Source organism: Camellia sinensis, chromosome 5 (assembly GCF_055761805.1).
Source record: "Camellia sinensis isolate YWXY chromosome 5, ASM5576180v1, whole genome shotgun sequence".
Lineage (NCBI taxonomy): Eukaryota > Viridiplantae > Streptophyta > Magnoliopsida > Ericales > Theaceae > Camellia > Camellia sinensis.
The window spans coordinates 105,145,540-105,165,415 of record NC_138965.1 but is presented as its reverse complement, the minus strand read 5'-3'; positions in this window follow the sequence as shown (position 1 = coordinate 105,165,415).

Below are 19,876 nucleotides of genomic sequence, written 5' to 3'. Positions count from 1 at the left end.
GGTGTCTGAACAGAAGGGTTAGTAGAGGTAAGAGAATCTGCAGAATTTGTAGGATAAAAGATTTGGAGTGTTTTATAAAAAATGGAAGGAGTAATGAGCAGCTAATATCGGACTACCCTTGTGTACCGCCGGTCAAGGACACCGGCGGCTAGTGGATATAAGCGTAGTTACCGTGGTCATGCACCTTTTAAGACGGCGTACATTCGCAGACGGTATGTTCAGAATACTCCCCGATATATTAAGAAGACTAAGAGGGGAGTAAGGAAGTTACAACTGTATGATGAACAATTAAGGGATGTTAAATTTGATAATAAAGGTGTGGCAAGTTTGCTTAATGGTATTGAGTTGGGTAATAAAAGATGTGACCGTCAATCAGACAAGATCGTGGTTAAGGGTATAAAATTAATTAGGAATGTTCAATTGGGACAAGATGCTAAAGACGAAGTTGTGGTCCACCACGTTTTGTTTTTCGTCATAAGTGATAATAGTCCGCCAAATTTCGTCTCCACACCTGACAAGATATTTATTGGAGTTGGTGAGGGAAATCTTGAGACCTAGATTGTTGATCCGGACCAGTCCGACCGGTTTCGGATGCTAAAGAAAATGAGATTCAAGCTCGTTGGTGGCAAGGACAAAGAGTACGTTCGTCACGGGATAGAAGTTGTGGACCGGTTCTTCCTAATTGATGTTTGGACAGACTACAAAGATACGCTGTTGGGAAATGTTGGAAGTATTCAGAAGGGTGCCATATATTTAGTGGCTGCTACTGTTAGTGGAAAATAATGCAAAATTACATTAAGGAGTCAAATGTACTCTAAAACTGTTTAGAATTGTAATTTTTTGTATTTTTATTTGTAATATTCAAGTTAATGAAGGTGGACGATATAAAAACTGGTGTTGTTGAAGATGTTTTAGCAAGTGAAGTATTTTTATTTTCAGTTGTATTACATTAACATTACACTTATATCTTTGTTAAATTTCATATATTGTATTAGATTATTCATACTGGACTTTGGCTCACCCTATTTGGGAAAACCCAATTTCAGGTGCTGGTGACATGCCTCCGCTAAGGCAATAGTTTGGAGGAACTTTTGGGAGCAAGAGCTTCTTTATTTTGTTATATTCTTTTGTATAGCCAAGGGCTTAAATTGTATTGAGCTAGGCTCACTTATTTGCAACCAAGCAAGGACTTGGAAAAATGTAGGCCTATAGGGCATATACAATGGCTGGCTTGACAAAACATGAGCTTGGGTCAGTGCCTCTAGCTTTGGTCCAGTGCTTGGCCACCTACATATATATATAAACTGTGAGCTATAGCCCAGTGAATAACAAACGTGTAAAGGGTTTAAGAATGATGTCCTTCAATTTTTAAAACAATCGATTAGCATTAGAGCATTTTCAATCAATATCATTCGTCAAACTATCATTCGATTTTATCAATTCAATCAGTCGATAACTATATAAGTCATACGTGGTAATCCGATAACAACAATACACGTGGTCTTAAAAGACCGAACGATCAATTGATGGCCATCATATAATAACAATAGTTCCCAGATTTGGAACTGACAGAGATCTCTGTAACGATAACAGTATCAATAGCAATAACAATCACAATAGCTATGGATGCCACGAATACAATTCAAAATAGGATCATCATTCAATCGATAAAAAGTATCATTTCAGGAAGCAATATGATTTATCAATCTGAAAATAAATACGATTGAACATATCTTTACAACGTTGTTACTCACAGATAACAGGGTTGTACGCAGGCTATTCAGCTTCCTTGAGGTGCGAAACCTACACAGTTACAAAACGAACGCATGCTAAATTACACACTTGGAATTGATAACTTAGTCCTTTCTACTTGTTTTGGTGTGGTTCTACTTCAATATCCTCATTATGATGTCTTAATCATGACCTAGAATGCCTAGGATGGAATGAGGATGCAAAAATGTACTTAAAAATATTTTTCAAAACTTGCTAAAAACAGGGGATTGGTCGCTCAAGTGCACACTCCTTCGCTCGAGCGGTCTGCAAAATGTGAAACAGTTCTGGTTGCGCGCAATCTTCACTCGACGGTCGCTCGAGCATAAGACACAGGTCCTCACTCGAGTGCAAGTCTTCTCGCTCGAGCGTGCTTCCAAACACGCAAACTTTTGAGAGCATGCAATTTACACTCGAGCCAACCTTTTGTCGCTCGAGCGTAAGTGTGAAAATAAAGGTGGTCGCTCGAGCGTGGAATCCTTCGCTCGAGTGAGGAAGCAAAATTCTGGGTTTTCCAGATTTGCTCCCAAGTTCAAAACATGAATGCAACACCCCAAAACTCATCCTTTGGGCCAAAATTCTGGAAAAAAAACACTTAGAAACTTATAACACACCACAATTTAAAGATCATTTCATGAAATCAAAGCCCAAAAGCATGCTAATTGTACACAAATTCAACTTAAACTTTATGAATGTTTCAAGATATAACATGCATGAATTCTCTTGAACTCCACCACTTCAAAACATGATCAAACTTGGCAAATTAATAGAAAACGTGATGATTTCCTACAATTAAGCTCAATCTATGACATGCATGAGAGAATTCTTAGCAAAGATGCTCCAAATGAGATGAAATGAACATGCATGCATGGATTAATCTTTCTTCCTACTTCTTAAGCTTAAATCTTATATCTCATAGCTCAAATCACTTGAATTCATAGATGAATCAACTTAATTTCAAGACTAGAGACGTGGCGTCTTACCGTGGATGTTCAATTTGGACCTTAGGTGATAAATTCTTGAGCTAGATGATCAAATGTCCAAGGTTTCTTCTTCTCTCCTAGCAACTCCTCTTATTTGAACTCAATTCTCAAGTCTAGGGCCCAAATCTCCTTACTCTCTCCCTCTCTCACGTTTGAGCATCAAATTAAGGAGAAAGAGGTATAAAGTTGAACTAGTGGGGTCAATAAAATGACTCACTAAGTGGTAGATAACAAAGTTAATCAAATGGCATCAATTTAATCCAATTTAATCATTCTGAACCGAATTTTAATTGAACCTACCATAAAATTCTATAAATCCTAAGTAAAATATAAATCACGTCAATTTCTGAATCGGTTGCCGATAAGGCTTTCAATTCACAAATTGAAATCAAAACATGAACAAGTCTTTCTACATCAAACAGATAAAAATGCATTTAAAGCAACACACTCACGTAATTAATTTAGGATTTCATCTTAATCATTTACTTAGCATGCTTAATCATGAATTAGCGTTAATCATGAGTCGGGGTTGTCACAGTGTCCCCCCCGCAGAAGAGTTTGGTCCTCCAAACTTGAATTACCTTCATTTTGGAAGAACACCATATTGAAAGGGAACAATTCAGGATATCTTTTCATCATGTCGTCTTCTCTTTCCCAAGTTGCGTAAACGCCACCATGGTTTTGCCAATCCACTTTCACTAACGGGATTTCTTTATTTCGCAACTTCTTGATTCGTCGGTTTACAACCTGAATAGGCCTTTCTTCATAAGTGTAGTCATTACTCAATAGCACATGGGTAGGCTTAATAACATGGAAAGGATCCCGGAGATAGTCCCATAACATCGAAACATGAAAGACATTATACATATGTTCCATCTCACGAGGGAGTGTTACTTGGTATGCCACTGGATTAATCTTTTCAATGATTTCATACGGCCCAACATACCTCGGTGCTAGCTTGCCCTTACTTCCAAAGCGAGTCTGTCTCTTCATTGGTGTTACTTTAACAAAAACATGATCCCCACTTCATATTCCCTGTCTCACCTTCGGACATCCGCGTAGCTTTTTTGTTGGCTTTGTGCGGTTTTCAATCTTTGTTGGATTAATTTTACCTTTTATGTTGTTTCATGCACAATCTCAGGCCCAAGTAAAGACCCGTCTCCGACTTCTGCCCAACAAATGGGAGACCGGCATTTTTTGCCATATAATACTCGAATGAAAACTGTTGTTGTAGGCAAATTCAGCTAAAGGCAAGTGACTTTCCCAATTCCCTTGGAAATCAAGCACACACATACGCAGTAAGTCCTCCAGGGTTTGGATTGTTCTTTCTGATTAGCCATCTTTCTGAGGATGGTATGCACTACTCAATCTTAATTCGGTACCCAATGCCATTTGCAGACTTTGCCAAAATCTCGATGTAAACTTCGAGTCCCTGTCAGAAACAATGGACGCATGCACTCCATGCAATCTAACAATCTTGTTAATATAGATTGTAGCCAACTTATCCGCATTATAAATTGTTTTGACAGGTAAGAAATGAGCAGACTTAGTCAACCAATCAACAATAACCCAAATTGAATCTATACCTCTACTGGAGTGAGGCAATCCAACAATGAAATCCATAGTGATATGCTCCCACTTCCACTCCGGTATTGGCAAAGGTTGAAACAAACCCACGGGTCATTGATGTTCAACTTTGACTTGTTGGCAATGTAGACACTTTGACACAAACTCAGCAATTTCTTTCTTCATTCCCGGCCACCAAAAATTAAGCTTCAAATCTTGGTACATTTTTGTATTCCCTGGATGGATAGAAAGTTTTGAACTGTGGGCTTCTTGCAAAACTTGCTTTTTCAATTCAGGATCATTTGGTACACACAATCTTCCTTGAAATTTCAACACATTATTTTCAAATCTAAAATCTGGCCTCGGTTTGGATTCCCGTTCATCAATAATCTTTGTCAAAAATTCATCTTGTTGTTGTTTCTCTTTAATTTCCTCAATAAGTGCTAGTTGAGCAGAAATGTCAGCCAATGTCCCACCTTGTTCTTGCAAAACAATTTCAACCTCAAATTTCTCAAGGTCTTGTAGTAGTTCTTTTTGTCCGGTGAGTAAGCAAGCCGAATTACCAATTGATTTCCGACTAAGTGCATCAGCAACGGTGTTAGCCTTCCCCGGATGGTACAAAATTTGTAAGTCATAGTCTTTTATCAATTCTAACCATCTCCGCTGTCTCATGTTCAACTCTTTTTGTGTAAAGAAATATTTTAAACTCTTGTGATCTATGTACACTTCACATGTTGCCCCATACAAGTAGTGGCGCCAAATTTTCAATGCAAATACTACTGCAGCAAGTTCCAAATCATAAGTCGGATAATTCTTTTCATGTGACCTCAGTTGTCGAGATGCATATGCGATGACTTTACCATTCTGCATCAACACACACCCCAAACCCTTATAAGAAGAATTACTACAAATAGTAAATCCATCTGTACCGGAGGATAAGGTGAGAATCGGTGCAATCACAAGTCGGGTCTTCAATTCTTGAAAGGCTGATTCTCTCTGGTCGGTCCAGTCAAACGGTACCCCTTTATGTGTCAACTGAGTCAAAGGCAAAGCAATTTTGGAGAAATTTTTCACAAATCTTCTGTAGTACCCGGCTAAACCCAAGAAACTTTGAACTTCAGTAACATTAGTCAGTCTAGGTCAATTCACCACTGCTTCAATTTTTTGTGGATCAACTGAAATGTCATCTTGACTAATCACATGCCCCAAAAACATAACACTATCAAGCCAAAATTCACACTTTGTTAGTTTTGCATATAGTTTTTGTTCTCTCAAGGTCTACAAAGCAATTCTCAAATGATGTTCATGTTCTTCCTTACTCTTGGAGTAAATCAAGATATCATCTATAAAAACAGCTACAAATTCATCGAGGAATGGTTTGAAAATTATGTTCATAAGATCCAAAAATGCAGCAAGCGCATTAGTAACTCTGAAAGGCATATCAAGGAATTCATAATGTCTATACCTTGTTCGGAAAGTAATCTTTTCAATGTCTTCATCTTTGACTTTCAATTGGTGGTATCCGGATCTAAGGTCAATTTTGGAAAAGACTTGAGCACCTTACAGTTGGTCAAATAAGTCATCAATGCGAGGCAATGGGTACTTGTTTTTCACTGTCACCTTGTTCAGTTCACGGTAGTCAATACAAAGCCTTAATGAGTCATCCTTCTTTTTCACAAATAAAACTGGAGTGCCCCACGGTGATGTGCTAGGCCTGATAAACTTTTTTTCCAACAACTCCTGCAACTGGATTTTCAATTCTTTCAATTCAGTAGGTGCCATTCTGTACAGAGCTTTGGAAATTGGTTGTGTACCCGGTATCACCTCAATAGTGAACTCAATCTCCCTGTCAATTAGATCCCCTGGCAAATCATCTGGGAAAACATCTGGGAATTCTCTGACAATAGGAATACTGTCCACATTAACTTTAGCATCAGCAGGCACAGTCAGTACACAACATAGATACCCCTTACATCCCTTTCTAATCAATTTAAATGCTTTCATAGATGAAATCAAGTATGGAAGAGGTACAACACCAACTCCATTAAATATAAACTCAGGCAATCCAGGTGGACGAAAAATAACTTGCTTTGTTACACAGTCAATGGAGGCATGATATTTTGTTAACCAGTCCATTCCCAAAATTATATCAAAATGATCAAGATTCAGAGGTAACAAATCAACATATAAAAGCACATCCCCAATAACAATCTCACATGCAGGATACATATAGGCACAAGTCATGGATCCCCCAACAGGTGATGATACAGCTAATAAATAGTTCATGGGTTCCAGTGGTCTATTTAATTTTTGTGAAAAAGCATGCGAGACAAATGAATGTGTAGACCCTGAATCAATCAAAATATATACATTTTGAGTACAAATTGAAAGTATACCTGACACAACTGTCTCGGTATTCTGCACATCTCCTGGTACAAGTGCAAACACTCGGCCTTGCCTCAAAGGTTCTTTCCCTGTAGCTTTAGAATTGGGTTTTGGTGTAACGGTTGGTGCTGCAACACTTGCTACGAGTCTACTAAAATTCTGAGAAGCGAGATGACAGTCTTTAACTATGTGGCCCACCCTTCCACATTTGTAACATGCCCCGGAGATTCTATAACAAACCCCCTTGTGTCTTTTGCCGCATTTTGAACAAGGTGGTATAGAGTTGTTGCCTTGACTAGAACTACTTGTTGCCCCTGTGTTTTGCTTGTTACTCAATGAATTTTTTCAGCCCTTTTTGAAGTTAAAACTTTGCCTCTTACCCCGCCATTTAGTCACCGGTAGTTTAGCTTGTTTCAACGCTACAATATTTGCCTCAGCCATGATAGCTCGGTCAAGAACATTCATGTACTTGATTAATTTGAGAACATTAATCCGGTCAAGTATTTCTACATTCAGTCCACCCTCAAATTTTCTAGCCTTCTTATAGTCCGTATCTACCATATGTAGTGCATAACGCACGAGCTCAGTAAATTTTGCTTCATATTCGGCCACGAACATAGTTCCCTGCTTTAATTCCCCAAACTCGGATACTTTGCGGTCACGAACACATTGAGGAAAGTATTTATCATAGAATGCTTCCTTGAACTGAACCCAAATCATTGCATTATTATCTTCCCGCACAAGCATCCACCATCGTCTTGTCTCTTCTTGTAAGGTAAAGGTCGCTAGTAACACTTTTTGTCCCTCGGAACATGGGAACACTTCTAATAATTTTTCAATTTCGAGGATCCATGCCTCAGCTTTTAGGGTTTCCAATCCTCCCTAAAATGTCGGTGGCTTCAATTTATTAAACTTCTGAGTCAAAGCAATCATGTCATCATTGGCATTTGGTTCTGGCTGCACTGGTTGTGGAGGAGGTGGTGGGGGCTGTTGGGTTTGTTATTGTCTTAGAGCCTCAGTCAGTAACTTAACCATTCTTTCCAACCTTGCAATTCTTGTTTCGAATGATTCAGGTTCATCTGTATTTCTTGCATTCTCCATTTCACTATAGAAAACATGGTAATAATAAATGTAGGAAAGATTGTTCCATATTCATATATGTTTATTCATATGCACATATCACACCCACACACGCTTATGTATGCTCATGAAATGCCTTATTACTTTTCTAGGACACCCTATAGCTCATTTGGACACGTGTGTGCGGTATAACTCCTGCTCTGATACCACTCTGTCATGACCCAAACCCATCCCTATGGGTTTAGTGTCGTAACTGGCCAGTAATTCGTGATTACCGAAGGCCTGTTTAATAATAATGACAATAATACAATATAAAGGGCTGGCGGAAGCCAATTAATAAAGATCTACATCGTCCAATGAGCTGTGAAGACCTGAATGGAAATACACTTTCATGTACATAGCCATATTCATATACCACTTATAAAAAAAAGGCAAATACAAGATAGGGACATAATCCCATCACGAAACTGTACAATCAAAAGTCTTAGACATTCGTTACACTTAGCAAAAGGGTGGATAGCAACACCCAAGAAGCCTTAACTCGTGCAGGTTCGGAACCTCGATATAAGGTACAATGGCTGGCTTGACAAAACATGAGCTTGGGTCAGCGCCTCTAGCTTTGGTCCAGTGCTTGGCCACCTACATATATATATAAACTGTGAGTTATAGCCTAGTGAATAACAAGCGTGTAAAGGGTTTAAGAATGATGTACTTCAATTTTTAAAACAATCGATTAGCGTTCGAGCATTTTCAATCAATATCATTCGTCGAGCTATCATTCGATTTTATCAATTCAATCAGTCGATAACTATATAAGTCATACGTGGTACATCCGATAGCAACAATACACGTGGTCTTAAAAGACCGAACGATCAATTGATGGTAACAATAGTTCCCTGATTTGGAACTGACAGAGATCTCTGTAACGATAACAATATCAATAGCAATCACAATCACAATATGCTATGGATGCCACGAATACAATTCAAAATAGGATCATCATTCAATCGATAAAAAGTATCATTTCAAGAAGCAATATGATTTATCAATCTGAAAATAAATATAATTGAACATATCTTTACAACGTTGTTACTCACAGATAATAGGGCTATAAGCAGGCTATTCAGCTTCTTTGAGGTGCGAAACCTACACAGTTATAGAACGAACACATGCTAAATTACACACCAGAAATTGATAACTTAGTCCTTTCTACTTGTTTTGGTGTGGTTCTACTTCATTATCCTCATTATGATGTCTTAATCATGACCTAGGAATGCCTAGGATGGAATGAGGATGCAAAAATGTGCTTAAAAATATTTTGCAAAACTTGCTGAAAACAAGGGTCTCGCTCGAGCGTAGCTTCCTTCGCTCGAGTGAGCATACCGAATGTGATTGGTCTTTCAAGCGCACACTCCTTCGCTCGAGCAGTTTGTAAAATGTGAAACAGTTCTGGTTGCATGCAATCTTCGCTCGACAGTTGCTCGACAGTCGCTCGAGCGTGAGACACAGGTCCTCGCTCGAGTGCAAGTCTTCTCGCTCGAGCGTGTTTCCAAACATGCAAACTTCTAAGAGCATGCAATTTACGCTCGAGCCAACCTTTTGACGCTCGAGCAGAAGTGTGAAAATAAAGGTGGTCAGTCGAGCATGGAATCCTTCGCTCGAGCAAAATTCTGGGTTTTCCAGATTTGCTCCCAAGTTCAAAACATGAATGCAACACCCCAAAAGCATGCTAATTGTACACAAATTCAACTTAAACTTTATGAATGTTTCAAGAATATAACATGCATGAATTCTCTTGAACTTCACCACTTCAAAACATGATCAAACTTGGAAAATTAATAGAAAACGTGATGATTTCCTACAATTAAGCTCAATCTATGACATGCATGAGAGAATTCTTAGCAAAAATGCTCCAAATGAGATGAAATGAACATGCATGCATGGATTAATCTTTCTTCCTACTTCTTAATCTTAAATCTTATATCTCATAGCTCAAATCACTTGAATTCATAGATGAATCAACTTAATTTCAAGACTAGAGACATGGCTTCTTACCGTGGATGTTCAATTTGGACCTTAGGTGATAAATTCTTGAGCTAGATGATCAAATGTCCAAGGTTTCTTCTTCTCTCCTAGCAACTCCTCTTATTTGAACTCAATTCTCAAGTCTAGGGCCCAAATCTCCCTACTCTCTCCCTCTCTCACGTTTGAGCATCAAATTAAGGAGAAAGAGGTATAAAGTTGAACTAGTGGGGTCAATAAAATGACTCACTAAGTGGTAGATAACAAAGTTAATCAAATGGCATCAATTTAATCCAATTTAATCATTCCGAACGGAATTTTAATTGAACCTACCATAAAATTCTATAAATCCTAAGTAAAATATAAATCACGTCAATTTCTGAATCGGTTGCCGATAAGGCTTTCAATTCACAAATTGAAATCAAAACATGAACAGGTCTTTCTACATCAAACAGATAAAAATGCATTTAAAGCAACACACTCACGTAATTAATTTAGAATTTCATCTTAATCATTTACCTAGCATGCTTAATCATGAATTAGCATTAATCATGAGTCGAGGTTGTCACAACTACCTAATACACCTATCGCTTCTAACATCGAGAAGTGAAGGGAGGATCAAACGGTACAGCGGTAGTCCAGATCTAAGGCTTGTGCTCCCATCGTGGCAGAGCCTGCAACTGGTCAGCCTTTTGGCAAGCTTTTCCAAGCAAGCCTCCGGCAAACCGTTCAGGAATAGCAGATGGTAAACACTGTGACTTAGGTGCACCAGTGCAAATGCAATGCAAAGAAACACACAAGTGTAAAATAAACAACATATCATGAGTTCGAGTCAAGTTCTCTAAATCCCCAGCAGAGTCGCCAGAAACTGTAGCTCGATTTTTTCTCACCCCCTTTCGGAGAGCACGAATTGGTCCTACAGTTCGGACTCCTGTCACAGTTCTGAATCTAATCTCACAAAGTGCAATGTGAAACTGATAAACACCAAAGAGTCCAATCCGGCAAATCATTTTGGAAAATCGATTTTGAATCAAATAATGCCAAAACTGGACTGGTTTGCCAGATTACAGAGTCACCACCTAAATATTTTATTTTGAAAAAATTTAGAAAACCCTGACTCGTGCCAAAGGCCACGTGTCCGTCATCATCAAAGTTGCCTCGGCTCGGGAACTTGGGTACGAGAGGAGAAGGTCCTGAAATGAGCACCCCCGCTCGCCTGATCAAAAGATCGGCCTCTACTAAGCATGATATGTTGTTTTATAAACACATGTGTTCTTATTTCGGTTATTAGCTAACTTTACTAGGTGACGCACAAAAGCAGTATAGACTGAGTCGCAAGAATTGGAACGAATTCAACTCATGTTTATTTTCGAAAATGGTTTCAATTTGCCACCCTCAAGTGGGCTAAAACGCGGATTTACCACCAAACATGATGGGCTTAAAACATGATTTTCCACTTCGCAAAGTGGGCTTGAAACTCACATTTACTGAATTGTCCCAATTCAAACAACAAAGCTTTTATCCACAGGCATTCATGCAATTTAGCAAATAAGCACATAGCCTCATAGCAAGCATGCGAATCATGGCAATATGGCAATCACACTCATGCAAGTATGCTAAAGCATAAAACTTACCGAGTACTCCAAGCCAAAACAAAAACTAGTTAGAAAGATGCATGATCCTAACTACACAAGATGCCTAATGCAACACATGCAATAATACAATAAGATAGGCTCGGCCACCTAATCATGGCATATCAAGCAACTTGAACAACATGCTTTTAAACACATATTCAAAGAAGTATTGAATTGACAATGCAGTTTGAATGATACGCCGAGCCTTGGTGCATACAAGACAAGCGAATGATGCAAACATGCAAGCATAAGGTATGCTAATTGAAAACGTGTCCCTAATCTAACCATCAAAAGCGGATAAATAAAAGGGAGAAAAACGTGGGGTTAGAAGACATATACACATACACACACACTTATTACAACATCGTGCCCTCTCGAAGGAGGGTCCGAATGAATAAGAATTATTACAACACAAAACAAATTAACTATTCTAATTAACTAATTATTACAAACCAAAATTGAATAACTAACTATGCTAAGCTAATTAAACTAATTAAACTAATTAACTACCCAAGCTAATTAAATAATTACAACACTTGAATGAATGAATGAATGAATTAGCTACTACTAATTAATTAAACAAAGCAAGTAAATAGCCTCGAGAGCGAGGGAGGCATGCATGCTCGGTTGGCTTCCTCCCGAAAATCCACCGCCTTGCCATCGAATGCCTCTGTTTGCGCCCGTTTGATCTCTGAAAATTGTGCCAACTCCCAGAATGACTCTACTCCAACTCAGGAACACGCTGTTGCAAAATTCATTTCTGGCCGGTCAGCTGCTTCTGGTGGCCGGTCGGCTGATACAAGTGGCCGGTTGGCCACTGCTTTCCTGGACTTTCCTTTTTTGCTGCAACAGAGAGCAAACAGAGGCAAAACAGTATATTCTCAAGGAGTGTATGTACGGCTACCCTCCTTATCATTACACAAATTCAAAGGAGTGTAACTCTTGATTCCCAGACCATCAACCAAGCATCTTTAATGCATGATGGCCTAAGAACCAAGCTTGTACAATTTTAATGAGTACAAAACAAGACTCAACAAAACCACAACCCTATCACGCATGATCAAGGGTGATGGTGACCAAGAATAATGGCACGTTTCATCACTTTAAGTATGAAACGTCCCATTTTTCTTGTGCTCGGATTAACGTCCGATCCGAACACATACAATCCAACACAAAGATGGTTAGCATGCCTCTTTTACTTATCCAATTTTATTTACACATTTTACATTACCGATTACTCCTTTAACCGATTAAGTCCAAAGTGAGAGTCCTCTAATTGAAAGTAGGCTTAAACCACAAGTGCCTTGAGCATGAAAGAGTCCTCATGTTGTTGGTTAGTAGAAACCCTCAAGAGAGGATTAAAACCATTAAGCACAAGTGTCTCAATTTCACACTCAAGCCAACAAAGGGTTCAAAGTCACTTTCAAAATAAGTGAAAGAGTGAAGAAGAGAGGGAGATGACAGAGATTTCAGTGCTGAAATGGGATGCAAAATGACACTAAAACATGTAAGCAACTCATGCAATTCATGTTTAAAGGCCTAAAACATTAAGCTAGTGAAGACCATTACACTATAGCCATGCAATACAAGCCTCAATTGACCAAACCAGCTCAGAACAAAGTTAAAATATGCCAAAACAGTGGCTAAAACTTGCTGAGATTAAGCCACAAAAGACTAGAAAAACATGCTCACATGTTAGCTTGCAAACAAGACTCAAGAGCAACTCCAAAAAAGTAATGAAAGAGAGAAGCAAATGAGCATGTGATAGAGCTATAAACACTGAAATTACATGCAAAAAGACACATCAACATGCAACCATCTTAAGCAAATCAAGTTTGAAGGGCTAGAATGCCAAGCTAGTGAAGCTATTTGCACTACAACTATGCAAAACAAGGCTCATATGACCAAGACAGCCCAAAATAGAGCTAAAATCAGTCAAAACAGTAGCTAAAACATGCTTGAATTAAGCTAAGTGAAACCACAAAAACATGCTACCATAGGATGCTAACTAGGCATGCAAGTGAGACACAAGGAGGAGCAGCCAACCCCTCTATATTTGGACTTCAAAACATGTTTTCCACCACTGAAATAACTCTGAATTTTAGTGGTTTAAAGGCCCAAAAAGTTTGATTTTAATATGCTAACAACAAGAAGGGTGGACAACCTCTAAACACAAAATGACCTCAAACTACCATATTAAGCTTCAAAAATTAGAGTTTTTTGTAGTTGAAAACTAGGCCAAAAACAGCATAAAAAGATGGCTAAACAAGTAATCCCAAATAAAGCTTACAAGGCAAGTCCTATACCTCTTGAAGCACAGCATAAAACAATCACAATTCTGAGCTAAAACCACCCTTTGGAGCTCAAATTAAGCCTCAAAGAACCTCAGCTCCAAGATGAGGATGTTTGGTTAAGGGTCTTTGTGCAAAAGTGTAGAGAAAATCAACTATCAAGCACAAAACAAGAGGAGAGGGAGAGAATTCTAGAGAAAAAGGGAGAAAATTTGCTCAAAAAATTATCCAACCTCCCAAATGGGGGAAAGACCCCCCCATATATAGAAAAATCAAGCTAAAGGTTTGTATTCATCCCTCCATACACATGTATGGAGATGAGCTTCAGTGAACAACAGCTGGCAAATAAATATCTGAAAAATGAGAAAAATGGCCGTCGACCATCATCAGTGGCCGACCGACCATCAATGTAGCCGACCGGCCATCAATATAGCCGACCAGCCACCACTAGTGGCCGACAAAAACAAGTCATGGCCGCCAAGTTATGGGGATGGGCAACAGGCCACCCTTTCCTCTAGAATTGAAGCAACAAGCTCTTGGTTCACAACTAAGCACAAAACAGACAAGATTAGAGGCTCCAAGGCAAGGCGCTCGGCCAAGACCTTCAGGGACTCAAAACAAACATGAGCAAGCATAATCATCGGGTGTTCAAACGATGACGTCCAAGTCTTGAGGACGGTCAAAAATGGGGTGTCTACACCTGTGTGTTTCTTCTAAAGGTAGTTTGGCTGGCCACATGCATTTACACATTGACCTCATCCAATTCTTTTAGGGAGAGGTTCTTCTCCACTTCTTGAGCCAAGAAGTCTAGTATGCCAACATTGGTTGCTGCTTCTCTAATCTCTGGAAATAGGTCAATGTTAATCCCCATTGCCTTTTCTACTTTGGCTGGGAATTTCAGTCTTCCTTTTCAAATCTTCTTTTGAATCCTGTCTCAAAAAACAATACAGTTTTTAGTTGAGTAAGACCAAGAGTTTTTAGTTGAGTAGTATCCTTCTGAATTAATGTTTCATAGATCATAAGTTCTTGTCCTATAATCTCTGCTACATCAATTTCAAAATTAGGGTCCCTATAATAGGTCCTATAAGACGCATTACTTCGATCATATTCTTCCTCGAGGAGAGTATCATATCTAGTAACTTTATAAGTTAATTCTATTAGGTCTCGAAACTTTGTTAAGTCAAACTTCTTTCGAAACCTAAACCCTTGCCCATTTTGGGCCAACCTCACAAACTCAGGTTCAGTTAATATGACCCTGCATTTGTTTCGTACCCTTTTGAATCTGGCAATGAATTGACCAGCCTTCTCATAAGGCCTTTGGCTCAACCTTGCCAAGTCTACCATAGATACTTCAGGCTCTGTTTGGAAAAACTGGGCATGAAACACTTTTTCCATTTATTGCCAAGTCTGGATAGAACCAGGTGCAAGGTTTGTGTACCATATGAAAGTTGCCCCAATTAAAGTGCTAGGAAAAAGTCTCAAGCCTCATGTAACTATTTAGCCAAAAAGTTAAAAAGACAGTATAAGTTGTCACGTCACTCTCTCTACTTTTTTACATATCTTTTTTGTAAAAGCCAAAAGTTACTACAATAGCATGTTCCCAAACGAGGCCTCAATTTCATGTAATCATTGTTGGTAAATTCACCACATTGGCCGGTAAATCTAGCAATTTGTTCAACAGTTGACTGGTTTTCATTCGCATAGAAGAGAGTAAAGGCTGGTATCTTATATTCCCTTGGGTATTCATGTAACCTATCTACCCATTCTGGGTAAGGCTTTCTGTAAACAGGGGTCTGGACCCCCCAGACCACAGGTCCACAAATCTCTCTAACAATGTCAACAATTTGGTCCTTAGGTACCATATTTTGTGCTGGTTGGGCCACCATTGGAGGAACAAACACAGGGTTTTGAGGACTTCCTTGTGCTTTGAGCCCTCTTGGTCCATGTAAAGGTACATTTAAGAGTGGTTGTCCCTGGGGATTAGGCTATCCTTGTTGTGCTAGTTGATGTAAAGGGTATGGATGCCCTCTTGGGGTAGGCATTTGCCCTACAAAAGGTGCTACGAAAGGAACTACTGGAGGAGGAATAGGTGTTGTTTCTCTTCCAAGTACAGATATTTCTTCCAAACCCCCAGGTGTCAGTTCGAACACAAGATTAGCGAACACTCGTGTACTAGGCATAGGTTCAAACATAAGATTTGAAATTACTCGCATGCCATTTCCTTATGTCAGACCATGCCCACCAATGTGTATGATTTCGCTGGTAGGCAAAGGTGTATTCTAAGTGATAAATGGTCTAGAAGGAGCTTCATACCGTGATTGAGACACAGGTGATGGTCTCTTATGATTTTGACTATTAGTTTGACCATTATTTTGTCCATTACTTTGCATAGGCTGTTTATCTCAAGCCAATCTATGCTGAAGAAAATTTATGTTCTCTTCAACTTGCCTTATGACAGGTGGCTGATAAGAGCTCATTCGATCCAAAAAGAATATTGCCCATCTTTCCATTGTATACATTAATTATTGTCCCATAACGTCGACAAATCCTCCACATGGATTCATTGGTTGGGTAGAGGGAACAGTTGAAGGTCCAGTTTTATGGCCCTGTCCAATATTCTGGACGTGTGTTGCATATCCTGCAACGCTGGTCTCTTCGACCACTGGTGTAGGATCGCTTGAGGCAGGTACATCCATCGGATGTGATACTACATTATCCTCTGGGTTTTGTATGTCTAAGTCCCCTTCCACACCTTCTTTGAGGCATTCATTTTCCCCTTGCCTCATACGTCTAGCCATTAACAGAGTCCCACTAGGCAGGCCAAAAATATATATTGGCTTTTTGGCTTTCGAATGTTAGAAATGTAATTTTGAGCGTGCCAGTAAGGATCAATGAATCCTTACAGAAATATTAAATGTCAACCAATTAACCAGACGATTGTTTCGAAGTTTTATTAGCCTTAATGTAGAGGACTTTTACTGGTGGCTTGTTTTTAGGAGAAAACTCAGAAAACTAATCGTAAAAATAAAAGCAAAAGGGAGAAACAGCTGTCAGAAATCAAATTTTATTAAGTAAACAAGGGTTTACAATTGTACCTTCGCACTTTCACAGCTTTGAAGAGGATTACAGCAACAGACTAATTTAGAATTACTCCTAGGAATTGGAAGTACAGTACAAGAAAGTAAAACACTGAAATTTAAAGGACAAGAAAATGTAAAGTAAATACACTGGTTTCTAGATCTGGTTCTGGGGTTTTTCATTGTTAGCAATCTCCTCTATTTATAGGCTCTGAGGATAACCGTCGAAGTAGCTGATAACCGTTGAAGAAGGTGATAACTGTCGAAGTGATCTCCGTGATCACTGGGCATGGCTTTGAACAATTTGCTTCCACTATACCACTCTTATAGTTGGGCTTCCCTCCTGAATTTGAATTTAAATTGTAAGCAACCGTTTGGCCACGTCACCTTGTGTATCTTGACTGTTCCCATGCCTCACAGGTGCATCGCCACTGATACAAGTTACCACGTGTCTATTGATGACTGGAAATCTTCACTGATTCCCCAAATTACCCTTGATGGACCACGTGTCAGGCTGTGATTGGTTTGTACAAAATATACCGCCAACAAGAATAGTTTACCCTTATAGTTCAAAAATAGGCAAACAACTCCTTTGTGGTTTTAGACTAAGGGGGTGTTTGGCAAGTTGGATTTTAGCCTTTTTTTGGACTAAAATTTACAAAAAGATAAAATAAGCTAAAATAGCTAAAAAGACAAAATGTCACATCAAATCCATAATTATTTCACTTTTTCTCTCACAAATATCACATCCAATTACAAAAAAAAAAAAAATCAACTAGCTTCCAAAATGCAAAAATTTTAGCCTACTAAAGTAGCCAAAAACTAAATCAGCCTACTAAAATAGAAACTTCCCAAACACCCACTAAATTGCAATACTAACTCCATTAACAAAAGACATGAAATTCCCTTAATACACCTTTGGCTTTCTACCTTATTTTTTGCTTCTCTTATTTTATTTCTAACGTAAACAATAATAGTTTTTCATGAAAAAAAAAAACATTAACGTAATTAAATTACGTATTAACTACCCCTCAAAAAATAAATAATAAATAAACTATAGATCTCTAGTTATTTATTTTAATTTTTAACTTTCTAAACTAATTTTCATTTTATTATATTTTACACAAATATATATATACACATACACAAGACTGTTTAACACAGTGAAATAACTAGTATTTTTATTTTATTTATTTTATTTTATTTTACACAAACTGGTATATATATCTATACATATACTACATATAATATCAATATATATACATAGACTGTAACACCAAAAAATATATCTATCTATACTATTATATATGTGAGCACATGACTTGGTGTCCAATTGTGTAATGGCTTCTTCTTCTACCACGTGGCAAATTTTTCTATCCTAAAATATAAAAAAAAAATATTATTCAAAGGCGTAAGCAAAATTTGAACCCAAAACTTTAGGCTTCATTAAAAACACACTTACCATTTAGATAACATACATATTATGATATTAATTTCTTTATTATTTGTATTTATGCTTACTTATAGAGATGGACGCAAGTCGGTTGTGGCCACAAAACCTCTAATCCACCATCCGTCTGCCAGATTGGCGGATTGAAAAAAATCAATCTGCATCTGTCCGCCAATTCGACGGATGTGGATTGAGTGGATTGGCGGATGGATGCGAATCGGTTTGGCAGTTTAAAATTTTATAAATTTTCAACATAATTCAACTTGTGCACTTCCTCAAAAAAAAAAATGTATTACAGTCAATGACCAAAAAAAGTATTAGAACCACTACATGTCTCATCCAAAGAAACAAAGTTTGAAACTTTAGAATATTACAATCCCTGCATGCCTCATCCACATATTACAATCACAGTATGCCTCATCCACATAAAGTATTACAATCCGTCTTAAAATATAAAAACAATTCAAACCATCAAAACCATAAATAAAGCAGTACTAGAGATTGTATGCCTCTATATTGTTACATCTATATCTATTTTTGAAAACAAATACCAACCAGCATATATCATCTTTTTTATTTATTATTTTTAAAGTTAGATTTAAAAACAAAAAATATAGATAAATAATACATTTATTTTTTTCAATTCAAAAAATATATTCAAGTTGAAAACTCTTTTTGAAAAGAATATATTCAACAAAATATTTAAACTCTTTTTCAATTGAAAACACAAACAGAATATCTAAACAAATTAAAAACACAAAGTCCTACAAATTAGTAGGGGTGCTCGCGGTTTGACGGTTTGGTTGCAGCCAAAGGAATCTCAAATCCGTCATCCATCCAAAACTAGGCAGATTAGAAAAAATCAATCTGCAACCATTTGCTCGTCATCACGCATCCGTCCAAAATGAGGCGGATAAGTTCAGTTCAGGTCAGTCAGTTTGGGCGAATTAGTATATCCGATACTCACCCCTACTTACTCATCTAAATGACATATGCATTGCGTGTGCCACCCGCTAGTATATATATAAATTTTTTGAGAAGGATGATGAATCAGTTGAATCAATTAATGAATCTGAACAATCATATATTTGAAATCAAGAGCAATTATATGAAAAATGGGTGTTCTTCATAGGTTCTAAAGAACCATTAGTAGGGAAAGGTGGCAACAGTGGTGGTCCTTGAGGAGGGGATATGAGTCGGCGTCCAAACCTAAGAGGAAGAAAGGGCGGCGATCCAGATCTAGGAGGGAGAAGAGAGAAAAGGTTGCTGCAAGTTGTTGGAAAGAATGATGAGGCGGCCGGGTGGGGACAAATGGTGGTGGTGAGAGGAGAAGAAAGGTGGCGGCAAGAGGGCAGGGTGGTGGGAGGTGGCTAGTGAAGGATTAGTGTTAGGGTTAGGATTAGGGTTTGAGTTTGAGTTTTATATTGATAGAAGAAGAAGATGAAGGTGAATGGCATGTTTGTCTTTTAATATTGAACTTTGATTTTGACTTCTACTTATTTCATTGCCAACTCTTAATTTTGGCAAGTTTGAAACATTTTCTTTCATTTTTGAAGGAATTAATAACGGTAAGGAGATTTATTGGTGATTTTTAAATGATAGAAGGATAAATTGTTCC